This window comes from Limanda limanda, chromosome 10 (genome assembly GCF_963576545.1).
Source record: "Limanda limanda chromosome 10, fLimLim1.1, whole genome shotgun sequence".
Taxonomy (NCBI): Eukaryota; Metazoa; Chordata; class Actinopteri; order Pleuronectiformes; family Pleuronectidae; genus Limanda; species Limanda limanda.
Genome location: NC_083645.1, coordinates 2,050,896 through 2,056,895, shown reverse-complemented (window position 1 = coordinate 2,056,895; position 6,000 = coordinate 2,050,896). Strand labels below are relative to the sequence as shown.

The following is a 6,000-nucleotide window of genomic DNA, read 5'->3' as shown; positions in this document are numbered from 1 at the left end:
ACAGCCAGAGAAACAAGTGTTGCGTTTAAGCATACTTTATTAATCACCAAAACAAATTCAGAACTCCAAACATAAAGGGCCAGCAATCCCTGTTTACGACCAGCTTTCCAGCTCGGTGTCTCCGAGTCCTCTGTGTCGGAGTGTGTCCTGAGGCAGCTCACATGCAGCCTTTTAAGCGTGAGGACCAATCAGCTAACAGCTCTCACACTAGACGAAAAGCAGTATTATTGTCACAGTGAACCTCTACGGACAGGCCTAATCCCCTGCTGTAACCAACTGTTTCCATGATGTTACCTCGGCGTTCGCCAGTGAAGACAAGGTGGGTCTATCGGCGTTTGCGGACCTTAAGGGGGATTTGGAGAACAAAGGAGAGAGCCGCGGGGGGGCTCGCTGAGCCTTGCGGACCGATCGCGACGTGTGATCTAATTAGCATATGAATCGGAGTCCAGCCGCTGGCTAGAACCTCTCTCTACTCACCATTGGAGGATACCACAGACCCTTGAAACTAATGTCACTCGTGATTGGCTGGTAGAAGTGTTGCTATTGGTCACCTTATGGGTCATTGCAGTGCACATGTGGGGTCACAGCATTCCGCACGCGGGGTAAGCCCCTCCCACACAATATTTATAATAAAAATGTATATATTAATATTTATTATTATTTATAAGTAAGCCTTTACCAAAAGCACTGCAGTTAATTAAAACTAAACATTCATGTGATGCTATAGGTGAACATATTGTACAGGGAACAAATGTGAACAAGGTATATGTGGAGTGAAAGCTTTATTTACATACAGCAAAAATATTGTACAAAAACTCAGATGAGGCTTGAAATGTTTCTCTGCAGCCTCTGGGTCATGACTTCTTTGTGGGACTCTGTCTGAATCTTCTCCAGTGTGTAGACGTCTGTGGTGTGTAGCTGTGAGATCAGTGTAGCTTCCAGTCTTATATGAAGTGTGGGACACAGGTCGGTGCGCTCCTGGCTGTGGAAGGATGGATCCATGTCATCTGTCCCGCTTCAATCAGCTGTAAACACATTCAGTAAAATTAGCACAGTTCAATGACAACATACACCTTTACATGTAACTGGAAAATTATTTAATGAATATAACCTTACCCTCTTTCTTCTCCGACAACTCCTCAATGCTGATGTAAGGTCTGGTCGGATCATACTGGCTCATAGTGTGTCTTTGTACGTCATGGACAGGCAGCTGGAAAACAACACATGTAACATGACTTTATTATTAATAAACGGAAATAGCCGCGCTGCATCACCGTTGGAAGATCCACAGCAAAAAAACACCAAAACAATTCATAAACAGTTACTTACATTCAATGGCTTAATTTTCTGCACTTTAAATCCGGACTTTCAGCGTCTCAGCCTAACGCCTCTTTGTTTGTGTGTGTGTGTGTGTGGGGGGGGGGGGCGGCTGAGGCTGTGAAAACATACAGAAAAGTCACGTTGATGAAAAAACTTAACGAGAACAAACTGTTACATCTAAGTAATTCATACATATTTACACATGCACTAGATCTGCTCCAGCACTCGATGCTGTATTCGTATTTTAGCAACTTTCTCGCTATCCCAAAGAGTGGCGGACATGCTTTTCAGATGTAGGGTTAGCTTAGTGGTTAGCATGGCGGCTCCGTTTAGCTCTCACCTTAACTCAGGGACTGTGCGCCCGTCTTCTCCGCCTCGACTCGTCCACACCGGGCCCGCGGCTCTGCCTCCACACGCACTCATCTTCTCCTCCAGGGAACAGCGTCGTGTCGACTTCAGCAAGTTATTTACCCCGCAAACAGAGTAACTCGTACGGGACAAGCTAAACACGACCCGCTTCCTGTCTGCGGGACACTCGACGCTGCTGCACTGTGTTTACGAGGCTGTGATTGGACGAGTCCATCAGCTGATGACGCGAGCGGGTCACGTGAGCAGCGGTTACTTCATATAGGATGAGTATGTGACTGAGGCCAGGTTTATTTTTTGTGGTGTTTAGTACATTTACACACATGATTCACGCTGTTCTGTGTTCGTAACCTTATAGTTGAATTCACTTATTGTAAGTCGCTTTGGATAAAAGTGTTGACTGTTTTAATGGAATACTGAGAAAGTTTAATAACAACAATTAGACAATTGAAGTTCAAATTATGAAGGAATTTAAGCTTTATATTGTGTCTTCTTTATATTAAAATAATAATCAAACTGAGTGGAGATGTATGTTGTAGCCAAACAGCCGGCTGCTGTGTTTTGTCACTGTGCAGTCCATGGGGGATTAAATATTACACTGAAAAAATAAATCATTAAATCAATGAATGTTTCATAGCAATTTTGAAAGTAGTGGTGAAAAGGTACCATTTATAATTCATGGAACAGCTTAGTTTGCCATTGACATGTGAATTTAATGCCAGTATTTTGGGAGGACAGATATTTTTATGGAAAGCCAGTAGAAGTTTGGAGCTTACAGGACACAGATGATCAAACCCAGCACCATTTCTTTGCTGGTAGAGGTGTGGTTAACAAATCCTCTGTGCATTTAACCAGCACAATTGAAAAAGTGACTGTAATCATGCCACTCTGTACAGTTGTTGAGATTTAGGATTGTTTTGGATGACAATAAAAATACCCTGAATACCCTGAAAAAATTTGAAATAAAGTGCATTGTTTCATTTCTTTTGACTGCATTGACCTTTGTTCGTGGTATACAATATAATTCATTATAGCACACTTACTTACTTAAGAACAATTTAAAATTTCAGGTTTAATATTTATTTTAAGCCTGGTTTACTCAGCCAGATAGTTTGTTGGTGCCTCTTACACATTGGTGTTATCTGCTCTCAGGGAAACTGATTTGCATTTGTGAAGCTCAGAGCATTGTCATTTGCATGTGAAAACGTCCTCTAGGCGTTGGAGCAGGGGGGTCAAATCTCAACAGCTCACAGGCTTGACAACTGCAGGAACCCTGAGCGTTTCCTTTGCTGCCTGCAGATACGTGTGAAAGTCGTTAACCGAAGGATGTGCCAACACTTCTCTGCGACACAGATTGACACAAACGCTTCTTTTCATGCAGTGTCACCTGTGCTAATTGATCCACTGTGGTGCAGGTGCTCTCCCTCACCTCCACAGTATGTTTTTTGGCCGATACAGGAGGATTTCTTTCATTCTTTGTATTATTTTTTGAATTACCTCCAACAAAGAGGTTATTGTTTCACTCCAGTCTGTTTGCTGGTGCGTTTATTTCATAAATTTATTTGTGGTTACTGTTGTTTGTGGTTCTTTGTGTTAAGATTTCCAGTGTATTTTATAATAAATGTGTATGCTTTTTCTACAGCACTATCTTGTTTATTTCTCCCAAAAAATAGCATATTTCAGCTATTAACTGTATATTTTTATATATACTTAAAATTATATCGATTCTATTCAATAAGAAAAGACCATTCGAGTCAAAATGAGTTACTATTAGTCACATAGTGCCTTCTCTTTTGATACAAATTGGACAGTGGCTCATTGACAATACCAGAGCCAAATATTCAAACATTGTGTGTGTGTAATGCTTACATAGACATGTGATTGTTGTTAATAATAAAATAATATATGCAAAAATATATATCTTGTTTTATAGCAATGTAAATCACATTTTTAACAATCAGTAGTTGCACCAACACATTTAATTTTTATTTTGACTCGAATGGTCTTTTCTTAATGAATAGAATTGATATGTTAACAATATATATATATAGTTGTTGTGCATATGATACATTAAGCGTGACACCATTAAATGGTGTGCCTTTGGGATGAAGTCTCATGAAAGTACTAATGTGGCGGGTCGCTCTTAAAACTCCACAAAAAATTTTGAAAACACAGGCGTAGTCTGCAAAGTATGGTGTTTTAGATTTATTTACAGCCGGCTCCAAAGGTGCTCCTGGATATATTGGCAGGAATTTAAAACAAAATCCTTTTAAATCAAAAATGACAGGAAAAGTTCTTCCCTTACTCTCTCCCATGAGCTGTGAAGTTACCTCCTCTGTAACCAGACTCACAGCGGATTTACACAGGACACGGAAGCGCTGCGCCAAGGAAAGCCAGGCGCCTCCTTTCCGTTCCCCTGTTACACAATTGTGCTGTTCACATGGGCTGAGATGCGCCGCGTGGCGCCAAGGCCTCTCAGTTGGTAGAGCAGAGGACTGTAGGTTACATATGTTGACTTCCTTAGGTCGCTGGTTCAACTCAGGCTCAAAGGAGTAGCCTTTTACAGGTGGACATTGGCAACAGAGGCTTAACGACCCAAAACAGATCATCAGCAGTTCTCACCACAACGGCCCAAAATCTGCAAGAGAGGGCGGGGCAGTTAATGTCCTGAATGTTTAGCACATTCTGAAGATAGTTGAACCTCAACGACCAAAAAGTAGGCAGGGTATTCAATGTCCTGAATGTTAGGCATAGGGACTCTGAAGACAATTGAACCTTTTTGTAACGAGGATATGGACATTTTCTCAAAACAATGCAACACTGTTGAACATGATTTGACCCTTCGATAGTTGGTAGAGCAGAGGACTGTAGGTTCCATATGTTGACAACCTTAGGTCGATGGTTCAACTCCGTCTCAAAGGAGGAGTCTTTTACAGGTTGACATTTGCAACAGAGGCTTAACGACTTGTAACAGATCATCAGCAGTTCACACCTCTTGTCAGGGTACCTCGACGTCCAAAAAGTAGGCGGTGCATTCAATGTCCTGAATGTCCAGTACAGGGACTATGAACAAAGATCCTCAATGACCAAAAAGTTGGCGGGGCTGAATGTTTAGCATCGGAGGACTGTAGGTTACCCAGTTGACATCCTTAGGTTGCTGGTTCAACTCTAGCTTTAAGGAGGTGTCTTTTACAGGTGGACATTTGCAAAAGAGGCTTAAAGACTCAAAACAGGTCATCGGCAGCTCACACCTCTTTTCAGAGTACCTCAATGACCAAAAAGTAGGCAGGGCATTCAATGTCCTGAATGTTTAGCATAGGCAGTCTTAAGACAGCTGAACATTTTCTAACCAGGATATGGACATTTTCCGAAACAATCCAACACTGTTAAACAGGATTTGACCCTTCGATAGCTCAGTTGGTAGAGCGGAGGACTGTAGGTTACATATGTTGACATCCTTAGGTCGCTAGTTCAACTCCGGCTCGAAGGAGGAGTCTTTTACAGGTGGACATTTGCAAAAGAGGCTCATCTCTAATAGCCATAATACTGACGATGGTCACTTTCAGGATCCCGGGGCTGGTGACACTGACCGCATTTGTTTTTGTCTGCTGTCCTATTGTACCATTTCCATGCAGGAGTTGGGATGGGGAGGGGGCCAGCGGGAGCAATCAACCTGAATGGAGGGACTTTTGGGGGCAAAAAAACAAATGGGCCACTCGAAGGGATGGTTGGGGGGACAGCGGGCATAGGGGCAGAACTATGTTGATGTGTCTGCCTCAGAGCAGGCAATCCTGGGCAGACAGCCTTTGGAGGATGAGGGTGTTCAGGTGGAAGAGCAGCCTTCCTCTTGTCCACTGCCTTTCCTGCTGAAGTGTGGGTTAAGTGGTATAGATGCTGGGGGCCAAGCTGTGGGGGTGCAGCAGTGGGGCAACTTTGTGACTGCATAGGTGCGAGAGGCCTTGGAGCAACGGGAATAGTGGGAGGCAAGTTGACTCGTTGGGGTGGACGAACAGATTTCCTCTTGTCCACTGCCTTTCCTACTGTACTCTGTGGCAAGTGGTAATGATGTTGAGGGCAAAGCAGTGGGGCTGCAGCAGTGGGGCATGTCTGCATAGGTGGGAGAGGCACCGTAGCAACGGGAATAGTGGGGGGCAAGTTGACCCCTTGCAGCAGAATACGGCATACTTGCCTCTTCAGGCGCTTGTTGTGCCATTGGATAAGGGGGTAGTTTGATTGACCTCAAACAATTGTAATGTCGTATCCTGCATAACCACACCATTACCCAGGACCAGCTGCCTGATTTTGATGTAATAA

The 6,000-nt window shown here is 43.3% G+C and overlaps 1 long non-coding RNA gene and 1 other non-coding gene across 2 annotated transcripts; one reads left to right on the top strand and one right to left on the bottom strand.

Annotated features, from left to right (window-relative positions):
• Window positions 1-765: 765 nt before the first annotated feature.
• LOC133012048 (uncharacterized) lies at window positions 766-1,799 on the bottom strand. Its single transcript, XR_009680791.1, has 4 exons — window positions 1,661-1,799; window positions 1,330-1,435; window positions 1,117-1,210; window positions 766-1,025 (listed from the first exon to the last, which is right to left on the bottom strand). It is a non-coding gene; the product is annotated as an uncharacterized LOC133012048 (long non-coding RNA).
• A 3,289-nt stretch (window positions 1,800-5,088) lies between these two features.
• On the top strand, window positions 5,089-5,176 carry trnay-gua (transfer RNA tyrosine (anticodon GUA)). The gene is given in 2 exon segments: window positions 5,089-5,125; window positions 5,141-5,176. It is a non-coding gene; the product is annotated as a tRNA-Tyr (tRNA).
• The last annotated feature ends 824 nt before the right edge of the window (window positions 5,177-6,000 follow it).